Below are 12612 nucleotides of genomic sequence, written 5' to 3'. Positions count from 1 at the left end.
CGCCTACCTGCCCCAGGGACAGTGTCGAGCAACAATACATAAGTGTTGCCATTGCCACCAGTGGTGCATTGACCTTCTGCAGTGTTAGCAGGTCACAGGGAGTACAGTTTCTGCCTCAGGACGAATCCACAAACAGCCTGACAAGAACAGACTGAAACAACATACCAAGCATACATGTCAATCAAACGAATAGCCTTTTCACCAATTACAGCAGTTCTCTGCACCTGGTTTTGCTTTGACTTCCGATTTATATCAACTAATTTAATCTTGATTCAGTGAGTCCCACTGTGCACAGTCACCAGAATGACCGACTCCCAGAGGAAATGGAATATGATTCACTCAGCTAGAAAAAAAAGTGAGCTCTCTTATGTGTAGTCATGTTCCTCCACTGAAAGAAAAGGATTCTTTTCTCAGCTGTATGGAGGTTCGTTCCATCTGGCGCTCTGTCCAGGGGCATCAGCCTCGCTCTCTCAATGGTCTGTGCATGAAAACAGGTTGAGGGGTCAGTGCATTAGTAGCTGTTATCCTCTGAGTCTGCAACACAGAGGGAGCAAAGAATAAGGCAAGATGGAGGAATGGTCATGTTGGAGGTTCATATTGGTATTTTTAATACAATGCATGCAATCTGAGTTGTTACAAGGGGTAAGTAAGGAATTCATCAGGAAATACTCTACCAAACTGCAGACAGACAATGTCAGCAACTACACGGTCAATATATTGGCACATTTAGCGGCAGTTGGCGGAGTCCAGAAATAGAGCTACTGTAAAAGGGACATATATATTGGATTTAGATTCAATAGGCACAGATACAACTCCAAATAAATGGTACTGACAGTGTCAACCTCTGCTTGATGTTTAAAAAAAGCCTGTGTTTACTATAAATAATTTAAAAGCTGATAACATGTAAATGTTCTATATACAGTATTACATGGCAATCAAATGGCCAAGAGATACATTAATTCAGGTTTTAAAAATGTTAATTTAGTTAGTTATGAGCCTGCCGTGCTACTGAGGCCTGACCAGAGAGTGTCAATAATCCAGAGGCGTCTGTCGATTGGCTGGACAGGAACGGCAGACCGCCTTTTAAACTCTACTTAAAAAAATATAAACAGAAAATGTTTGTTATTGCTCCCATTTTTCACAAATTGAAGTTCAAAGATTTCAAACTTTTTAAAGCACACAACAGAATAATATCTTTCATATTTAGAGCAAAAATGTGTTAAAATCCTTCTCCATTGTTAAGATAATCAATCCAACTGACAGGTGTGACATATCGACATGCTAATTAAACTGTATTGATCAGCTGAGCTTTTGACTGGTCGCAAAGCAACTTTAAAATGTGCAGTTTGATGTAAAAAAAAAAAAAGTACTTTTATTAGACACTGAACAATGTGCCTCAATTTTGCTATGGAATTATGTACAGATTCTTGCAACATAATGGGGCCGTGCATCATCATGCTCCAACATTAGGTGATGGACAAATGAGCCTTTCTGACAGTTGGTGCAAAAAATTCTTTGGTTTCGCAACCAGCTGTTGAATCAGCTGTCCAGTTGGCCAGTCTCAGACGATAATGCAGGTAGAGAACCCAGATATATATGGAGGTCCATCAAAACATGCAACATCTGTGTAAATGTGTTGACTGCCTTCTCTTGATGATTCTATGATAAACAGCAGGGCTACAGCTCACGTGACGTACTGATACTGACATTCACACCCCTGCTCTGTCTACTGTCTGTCCCTGCGACACTCAGCATAGTGTAGCAGATCAGTTTTAGAAGGGGCATCTTTATTAAGGTCACATATCATACAATGTACAACATAGCGAAACATTTAATCCATCCTGAGGGAGCAGTGGACAACGGTTGCACCCAGGGACCACTCCAGATCTGAGCCAGTGCCTTGGTCACTATTGTGGTGGTGGAGACCGGAGGAGACCAACGCATGCGCAGAGAGAGCATGGAAACTCAGCACAGAAAGGCCCTGCCCCATCATGATTGGAACTCTGTACCTTCTTGCTGTGAAGCAAGAATGCTGCAGTCTCTCTGGTCAGCGTATCCTCGCCTCCCCTCTCACACACCATGTAACCACAACTCCACGCCCCCTACAGTGGTTGCCTTGTGCAGTCCTCTGCTGGGAGGGAAGGGTTTAGAAGAATTTGGGTGTGCAGTTACACTTTATAGTTTACATTGTCAACAGCGCATGAACAAGTTGGGCGAGGCTAACTCCTGTAAATCTGGCTTCGGTTCCAGAGATTCTATTTCACAAAGTAGGTGTCAGAACTCTGGACTGGTCAGGTTTGTTTTAACAGCCCTGGCTTGTAGTCTGGAGCTGCAGTGGAGGAGCTCTGTCAGGTCCTCACTCTGGGGCAGATAATCATCCTGCCATGCTATAGTAGTAATAGTGATGATCTCCTGTCCAATTAGCCGTGTGGAAAATAGTCTGATAATTATCAAAGACGAGCTGTTGCTACTAGGTAAATGCATTACATGGTTATGTTTTGATATTGCTCAAATCAACTCCACTGAAGCCTGCCAATGATATACTGAGGTCATTGTATGTTCCTATATATTCACACTAGAGTGAGAAAGAGACTCTATGAGCAAAATGCTGCCTGTGTTTTTTTTGAGACATCCATCATTTAACTCCTCCACTGACTGTTAAGTATATTTTTATTCCCCACCCCAAAACAGAACTGTTTTCCCCAGTTAAAACTTTTGGAACAGCGAGAGAATCATCATGTAATAAATAACAGTCTTGTGCACCATTTTGGCCCCTAGATAGAAAAAAAATTACATCTGGCATGCACTAGTGGCTTGGGCAATCAGCGCAGCCATGGCCACGCTTGATGAAATGCCTTCTGAAAAGGCCACCTCTTCACATTTGTAAAAGTCACCTTCCATTATCTTCCAATTGTGGGAGTCGGCTGTTCTTTGAGCTCTGTAATGCTATCTTTTACAAGTGTGGCAGGACCAGTCTGACATTTGTAAACAGTCTCTTTACATCCTATTCCCTCGATTCAATGTCTTTATGACCAATCAGATATGGCTCCTGTTCTCCTTATGGCTGGGGCTGCAGCCAGCTCAGGCTAACCGTAAGAAGCCTTCCAGAGCTGCGCTCGTCTGTCGAGCTAAATGCCACAGTGTCATCGCGCTGGTACTGCTCAGAACGACTCCTCCGAATCATGCGTCTTATCCCACTACACTGAATGTGGCTGGATTTAGACGAAACACACTGGACTGATAATAACACGGCGGTGTGACTGGTTGGCAGTTGATTTCAGACAAAGTGTGTGGGTGAAATGCAATGTGTAATTGGCGCAGAGAATTGGAGTGTGTGAACTGGAAGTGTGAAAGACAAGCAACAGTCCCCTGAGCATATTGGAAAATCTGCAATCTGTTGTGGTTTTAATGGTCAGACAAGAATCTGAATTCACCCAATGTGATGATGATTTGCATGTGTATTCAAAGTAAGACACTTTCCTCGGCATGTTTCTATAATCATTACCCTATGATGATGGATGATGCCGCCCTTTCTCATCTGTATTTCTGCTGGTTTTAATATTTACAAGCTAATTACAGATATTTAAAGGATCACAGACTGTTGACAGCTTAGCCATTCCAAACTGGAGAGAGTGAAATTATTCACGGCCTCTGGGAAAAAGAAGTAAAGATTTTTAAACGGTAATAATTCTCACTGCGTTATTGAATATTTTTCCTGTTTCCATGGACACAGTACGTCATTGCAGGAAAGGGACCTGATCTGATGATTGACTTAATAAGTTACAAGTGCAAGAGTCACATAGCTGTAATTACAGTATTATGAAAATGTAAATCTGCTCTTCAAAAGGTCAGTTTTGTTCTTAATTATACGATTCCGACCATTAGTATACTGTATGAAATTAAGGACCTAACATAATCATAGACCTAACCACTGAAACCTGTTTAACTGACGCAGGGGCAGTAGAAACAAACTGTTGACTCTAAATTTAAAAGCAAACTTTTGATGGCACACAAATCCAACACATATGTAGTAACATTAACATACGCATTGACTGGGTGTTGTGTTTTCTTGTCACCCGGTGAAAGCAACTCCAACATCACTCCTCTTCCTGTGGGTTTATCAGAGCTGCTGCTGAAAAAGAGGTTATCGATTAAAAGCTGCAGCCCCTAAAACCGAAAACAATGAGCTGAAAGATGCTAAAACGCTCTGTAGAGCTAAGCTGAACTGCAGGGTTGCATGATACCATTTCCGCCTCCTTAAATTGAACACGGGGAAGACAAAAAAAATGTAGGAAATGTTAGATGATGTCATGTTGTGAGGACACTCTACATGCCGAAACTGAATTTAGGTGCAGACGGGGCAAAGTAAGAGACTCACCAGAGAAGATAAAGCATGCTGCGATGCATGATGTTTGATTCCCTTTTTACAAACCTCAGGTTTTAGGCTATTTTAATTTACGTTAGCATTTCTGAAACCACTCTGCTGTGAAGAATACAGGAAGACACCATGGTAATGTTGCATGAACACTGTCTTTTAATTTATCTTCCAGCAGCAAACATGATACACAGCCTTTCAAAAACTAGTAACTCAAGGGGCGAGGGCGCATTCTCTGTTGTGGATCTGTGGACGAAACTGCCCCACTGCATCACATCAGCCTCCTCCATCGAGCCGTTCACAGGACAGCTCAAGACCAACATTTTCTTTGGCTTTAAATCAAACTTGTGCTACATTTGTTCTCCATCTGTACTCAGCGTTTTTATCTTGAACGCTGGCCTCATGCTGGATCTTTAAATGTGTGTACCGTTCACCTGTTCGTAAAGAACTCTGGTCCATACATGTGGTTTGAAATGTGCCATAGCAATAATTTTGATTTTATGCTGCAACATGACAGCCGACTAAAGGAACTTAACTACCCCCTGACAGCATGTACTTTTCCATGTCTGTGGCACTTACTCCGTCACTGCCCACAGCAAACTCAGCAGACAGCACAAACACTGTTAACGCTGATAAAGGTTCAGAGCAACGATTAACCCACTAATTTATGCCTCATCATGTAAATCTTACATTAAGAACGGGTCTCTGACCTGGCATCTGCAAAACAGCCAACAGCGTTTGAGTGTCAACAGACGTTGCCCACCCAGCTTTAACGTTAGGAGGGCAATGCCACCGCGTAGATGGCGCCCATGGCAATTACTCTGTGGGTTCATCACCATGAGAGAAAAACACAGTAATCAGATCAATTGGTAATATAATGCTCATTTTAGCAGTTGTATTTTCATATGACAAACCATAACCGCAAAAGGATTTTTTTTTTTTTTTTTACAATGCCTTAAAGTGGAATTAGCATATTTTCTACATTACTGAACGCACCCGAATGCCATGAAAGAGGAGAGAGAGTGGGCTGACAAGGACTAAAACCCACAAAATAATAATCCCATTGTTTAGACCCCATCTGGCTGATTCATCGCACTGCCCTTCACAAAGCGTATTCATCAAAATAGCGCAAGAAAAAAAAGTGCAAGTACGGTCATGTAAATTCTGGTGCAGCTGCCAAAACGCATCCTGTTGGACGTGTGCACGGAGAGGAAGTGGTGCTGTGCTTCTGGCAAGAGCTCCACTGGTAGCAGCTAATGTAGCATGCAGAGCCTTAGAGACGCGCTGCACGTGCTGTCATTCATTTCCATTATCCCAGAGTGGGAGTGCCAATGGAGATATCAATCAGTCTGTGGATACTCATGCTGAAGCTGTCATGTGCCACCACGCTGGAGTGAGCTGTGACGGATAAAGATGGATGACACGTCCCGACACGGGGAATATCCTTAACAGGAGAATAATTAGCTGAATGCAATTCAAGCAGGACTCAACACTGGATGAATTGAAATCTGGTTTGTGTGGGAAAAAGCATGATCGGACTCAGAGGAGAGCAGACTGCCCATCAGATTTCCAGAGTGATGCAGCAGAAAAAGTGATGACAAAGATAACCGTCCTCCTGTCGGCTGGCTCCACGCATGTCCAGGTCCACCAGCTACAGAAGTAGGTCATGGTGTGGTAGAGGAACACTTGAGCCAATCACTGGCCGGCAAACAGGATCAAGGTTCTCTCGCTGGAGCCCTACAGCTTTGATGGAGCAGCGTCAGGTGTCTTTTCAAAAGCTTTATAAATAGCACATAGCTGCTCCCCAAGCTGCAGATCTGCCTCCCTCTCAGTGTCATTAAGCCCAATTGGAGCGGTAATTGCTTATAGCGAGGCAGTCAACCACATCGCTGATGGATGGAAGGAGCCGAACAGACTATTTTTGGCAGAGCTGCCATGGCTGTGCGTGGCAATAACGGGACACCTTTTTAGCAGCGAACCATTTTCTCATCAAGTTTTACCTTACAGGTGCTACCAAACCCCAAATCTAATTTCCTCGTTACAGCATTTAATGCATTTATGCATGAATGGAGAAAAGAAAAAATAGATGGAACTGAAAGATGTTTCGCTGTATCATTTCCTCTGTATGCACGGTATCAGTATCAGAGATCACAGAGTCTTACTGTTGAGCCTTCTCACAATGAGCTATTATAGCCTCCCTGATTGTTTTGTCACAAACATTACTCACCTGAGCAGCAGCGGGCCGCTGAAACGAGAGCACCCATCAAAAAGAAGCAGAACGCTTGCACCTATCTTTTTCAGTTCTTTCTCTTTTCTCATGGGGGTTCCTCTTTTTCAGAGCAACCAGCCAGAAGGTTATTTTTCACCTCGCCAACTCACCTGTCCTGCAGGCTGCTCGCTGACAGATAAGCCCAGTGGGTTCGCTCCGAGTCTTGTGCCTGCAGATGGCACGGCGGTGCTGATGGGGCACTCTGTTGTGCGCAGAGGGGAGGTCTTACAGAGTGTGAGTAATAGTAACACTATCTGCACTGTGAAATGCCAGCGAGAAATGTAAAGGATGGATGAGCCAGCGCCATGGCAACAAAAACAAAGAGAGGATAGCAGCATAGCTCAGACTCCCAGGGCGGCTGTTCATGCTCTTTTCCTGGATTTCCCTTATCACCAATAACAAGATGTTCATTGGGGCTGACAATTCATGAATGCTGTGGGCTTCATATGATTTCTATACAACATTTGTATATATGCTGAGAGAATACATGAGAAAAACAACACACAAGCTGCAATTTGACATTTTTTTTTGCCAGTGCAGATTATTCCTAAATCTGATACAACTTCTTTAGGATGCAAAATTAATTAGATTCTGCCTGAACAATGAACCGTGTGTGTGTGTGTGTGTGTATGTGTGTGTGTGTGTGTGTGTGTGCATGTCTGGAACAGTTTTCACAGGTTTATAATTAAAAAAAAATGTTTTCCCCCTCTCACTTTGTAACAAATGAAGTGAAGACGAACGTACGAGCAAAAGATTCTGGAAAAATCAGCAGGGACAACAGAAATGAGGGGGAAAAAATTGAAGGTAGACTTCAGGCCTAGCTGTTCCCACCATGTCCATGATCTCGGGGTCACACAGAGACAGATTCCCCGGGGTGGTTACAAAGGGCTCCTCAAGTTCACTTCCTACACTGCGGGAGGAATGGCTGCTCCAGGAAACCTCCTGGGGAGACACAACACAGTGACCTCATGGCTCTGCGGCAGAGCGGGATATGGCAGCCTCCTCCACTGTCCCTCTGCCAGCTGTATATTATTAATCTGCTGGCTGTATATTAATAAACCTCGATGACCTCAACTCAAAGTGCCACTGCATGTCTGGTGTTTACTTGTGCTGCCCTTGAAGCTGCCGTGGTCTTAATTCATAATGTTTCATGATGTTCCAGACTGGACAAGGTCAGTGAGGGTAGGAGGACAAATGCAGTTTGTATTTGTTTCATGCTGCTGCAGATATTTTGGAGGTGGTCAGACTGAGGTCATCTAAAGAGAGTTTGTTTTCTGCTGTTAAGAGTCCCATAAAGCCTCATTTATGTCAATAGATTTTTTGAAGAAAAACAAAATTAGATATACATATTTATGTTTGGGGATTCCCAACAGGATAAACATAGACCGTATTAACTCCATTCTATCTTTCAGTATGAACAGAAGCATGGTCACTGGCCATTTAAAGTGATAAAACAAAGTACAAGTCGTCGTACTTTTTAAAAAGGAATGACCTAATGGTGACTACTGCCAATAGACTAGCCAAAATGAAGGCAGCCCTGTTAAAGGACAAGTTCACCCAAAAATGAAAATGTAGCTGTTATCTACTCTCCCCCATGCTGATGGAAAGACGAATGAGAAGGGTTCCTAGGCTGCTTTTATTCTGTGAAGCTCCAGAAACTTTTTGTGGACTACGAAACTTGACAACTGACTTGATGCTAAATGCTAACTTCAGTATGCTGACCTCCCCACAGTTAGAATGCCAACATGCCAATGATCAGCAGGTGTAATGTTTGCCATGTTCATTGTTTACTTTAGAGTGTTACATTTACAAATTGACAGTAAAACTGAGGCTGATGGAAACGTCATGAATTTTTGGTTTCAAAGTATTGGACAAATTTAAACTCTGACCTGATGATGGCAGTTGATAAACAACTCCATCCGGAGTTTATATACAAAATTTCATGCCAATCCATCAAATAGCTGTTGAGATAATTTAGTCTTAACCAAAGTGGTGGAGCTACTGTATACTGACCTGACAGAGTGACATTGTAATCCATAAAGCCATACCTTAAGCTGGGCTGCAGATTACACCTAGACACACATCCTGGTATATAGACGTACACACAGTCTCTTACATTCACGCTTTGATGCTAAGCAGCTTATTGATGGTTGCGTGTTAAGATCAACACAGACCAGGGTCAATAAGGGTCAATTTAACTTTTTAACAAATTGCAGTCTGTGAGGTATGAGGTATTTTCCTTAAATTAAACATAGCAGCCACTATTGGATCGTCTGTGATCATCTTTATGATACGAATTCAGAAAAACACAGAAGAAGCGAAAGGGAAGCTTATTGCTCAGTACAAAATTCAAGGTTTTATCAACACCCACCTGGTTTGTTGAGACTTCAAACTAAATGAGGAAATGTGTCATGAAACAGAATTCAGCATTTCTACATTCATTGATGCGACTGCATCTTAGTTCTAAGTGATATGTATCATAGGCAACTGGGCTTGTTTCAGTTTCTTGAAGACGTTCAGCTCTCATCCAAGAGGCTTCTCCAGCTCTTACTTGCTGGTGGGGGGTTGCAGGTTTTAAACCTTGTGTGGGTGTGAACCCTTACAGAGCCATTGAGGTCACAAGTGGATAAATATACTGAAGCAGCATGCACATTTTAGTATATTTATAGTCTGTTGATTTGAATCCTGCTTAATGTTTGTGCTGTACATGTGATATTTGATTGCTTTGTCTTCATGAGTAGATTAAAACTACATGGATGGATCTGTGATAAAGGCCTTGACCATACATCTACAGTGTACCAACAAACACCTGGATTAGTATGCAAGTGTGGCATGCAGTCAGCTTATGATACAGTATGTGACTGTGAGGTGAAACTGGGGTTAATTCAGATTAAGGTGATTTAGGATATGCATTAGGGTATTTGACATGGAATGGGATGTATGTATTGGACTTAATCTACAAATGTGCCACTCAAATCAAGTGACATTCAGCAGGCTCGTCTCTGATTCCCCTGACTGAGAAAGCTTCTACCTCCTGCAGGAGTTGAACAGATCGTGCTAACAGTCCAAGTTTCTTGCAATCTAGTGCTCCTGTGACTATTTATACAGTTGTGAAAGTTACTGGAGCAAACTAATATATGACGCGGAGCCATTGCAGGACAAAAAAACCCACCAGGATAGTCAAATCAAACGTGACTAACATAGGTATATAGACCTGTTTTTGGATGATTCTCTTACACTACAGTACATTCATTTCCCATTTTCATTATTTGGGAGACACATAAATCAAGTTCTTCTGGGACTCAAAAAAAGAATTCAGTGCTTGAGATTGCCTATAAACAGAGTTTGTGCCTGAGGTAAAATCAGAACACAGACTTTTCTGTAAATATGAGCCCTTGTGTCAGTGAGCACAAATCTCAAAATATCACACAGATCTTAGGTTGGCATAAGAAATCTACCACACTGGATGACCCATGTGCCATCACACATATTCACATTTTATAACTTGATTGCTGCTTTTTTCCTGGTGTCATGACATCGCACATGCAGCTTTAATCCACTCTCGAGCTCTGTGATGAATATTGATGCTTTCCTTTTAAATCTATCCTGTGTCCTGTAGCTGCAAGTCTTCTTATCTAGCTTCACCACTTCCATTTCATTTGTATAATTCATACCGAAGGATTGTCACGCACATGCAGGCAGCTATAATTTCTAAATATTTGTAGTTGTACAATATGCTTAATAATACATCCAGAAACGTGTGCTCCCGTGCCATGGCAAAACATTTCAGAACTACTTTGTTTCGTTGGTGGAGAGGAGCTGCAGATTCCAACAGGCATCTGTTCTCAGAAGTGTGTTGCTGCCTGCATCTTTTATAGATATACATCCTGCCCTACAGGAATACTCACATCGCGATCCGTTTTTTTTTCTGTCATTCTCCATTTATTCCTCTCTTTTTCACCCTGCATCCATTTTAAATTCCAAATGGCACTAATGTCCTTGGGCTGCTCTTCATCATCTATTTGCTGCGTTAGTGTGTTCGCGGTGAAAGAGATGGGAAAGTTTAAGAGGGGCCGTGTGGCTGCTCTTGACACATTTATTAAAATGTTGCATGTCTCAAGGCTAAATCTCTATAAATAGTTTGTTGAGCTCTTGTAAGACATACTGAACGTTGTGTGTGTGTGTGTGTGTGTGTGTGTGTGCCGTGAATGAACACAGAGTGACCGTCCTGTAATACTCTATTACCCATGGATCCGCGTGACGAGCGTTCATCACACAAAGCTAAAGATGAAAATGTCAAACTGCTTGGTAACAATTTAGCAGAAAATTTTCATTCACACCAAGGTTTAATACTCTTACTGTGAAGACATTTGTATTCCCCAGTGTCAGATCGGACCCACACAGTGACCCCTTTCAGCTGAATAGGCAACATAAACCCAGTGTGGTGTCAGCCTGGGGTCAACTCAGCAATCTGTTATGTAAAAAGGCTCCACATTAACAACATTAATACCAGGTCACAGAGGTCAGCAGAGGGGCTGTCTAAAAAATATGGCAGAATAGTGATATGTGTGCTTAAATTACGCAAAGTAATAACATGGCTCATACACTGTTGAAGTATTGGTCCAATATTGACCCTTTTATTCATATATCAAGAAGTTAGCGGAGTCCAGTCCTTAGAGACAGTTTGTAAAACCTACAATGACATTTCATTTATACATTCAAATAAGCATGTAAAGTTGTAAATACATTATCAAGGGCAGTAATGTACTGTTTTCTATATTCCCCAATGATGCATTGTATTAACTAGCCTTATACCATGGTCTGGGTGAATACACAAGTCTGATTGGCTGGAGGGTGTGAATTTACCTTTGATTTACGGACACGTCTGGAACTCCTCAGGTAGTTCTGGTGAAACTGTCTGTTTGCCATTCTAAAAATAATAGCCTGTATCTAAAGAGTGGCGTTGGCATCAGCTGGCTGCAGGCACCTTGACGAAGTTGGATGGAAAAATATGAATATCTTATTTACGACACAAAACGTGGTCCTTCAGCGCATCATCCTCTGAACACCAGATGAGTCGAGCAGTTCTGGTCTCTCACTAACCGAAAGTGATACTTTAGCCATAATCTACTTCAAGCACAGCTTTGAAACTTTCGAGGAGAACAACAGTGAGGCACGAGTGCACTGTATTCATACTTAGGCACAATGATGACTTGAACTATACCAAGCATACTGTACCAATGATGACTGGATGAATGAAATTGGCTGCAGGGCTCTATGAGACAGTCACACTGTGGAAAAAGAGCCTGAGTTAGAGAGACAGAATTAGTCTTCAACACTAAAGCATGCAGTGATTAATGTGATACTAAAGATTTATTCTGGGTGGAGTGTCACTTTAAAGGGCTGCTACCTGCTTCACATTTTCATTGCAAACAAATTCTTAATTAAACACTAAGTATTTGTTCAAGTGACAATGGGCAACGGTGTGGCTTTGCTATTATTAAAACAGTATAAAACCAGCAGCCTTAGCAGCAATATCAGCATGTTATCTTCACATAATGTTGCCACAGCAAACATACCAGTAAGCCTATGCACACATTAAGCAGACACAACGCAATGCTATGTTTCTGTTTTGCTCCCTGCTGTGAAAAAAGAGCAGTCGATGTGAACCAAAACAGGTAAGCTGCAATCCACAGAACCAAAACAATGACCTTAAAGACACTGTAGAGACCCATAAAGCAGCAGGGAATTGCAGAATTGCTGAAACCCCTGTTATAACAATCCATTATTATAACAGTGTTGATAAAAGCAGCTTTACAGATATAATATGTGACATTTCTGAATTAAAATGTCTGTATATATTATTATTGCATACTTCTATCATCCCAAATGTTTGATGATAAAGGGAGAAAGGTAACAGTGTGTTTCATTTGGTTGCCTGCTGCTATAACTTCCAAGAGAGTCAGCT

Source organism: Sparus aurata, chromosome 15, assembly GCF_900880675.1.
Source record: "Sparus aurata chromosome 15, fSpaAur1.1, whole genome shotgun sequence".
NCBI lineage: Eukaryota > Metazoa > Chordata > Actinopteri > Spariformes > Sparidae > Sparus > Sparus aurata.
Note: the sequence above shows the minus strand (reverse complement) of the source record.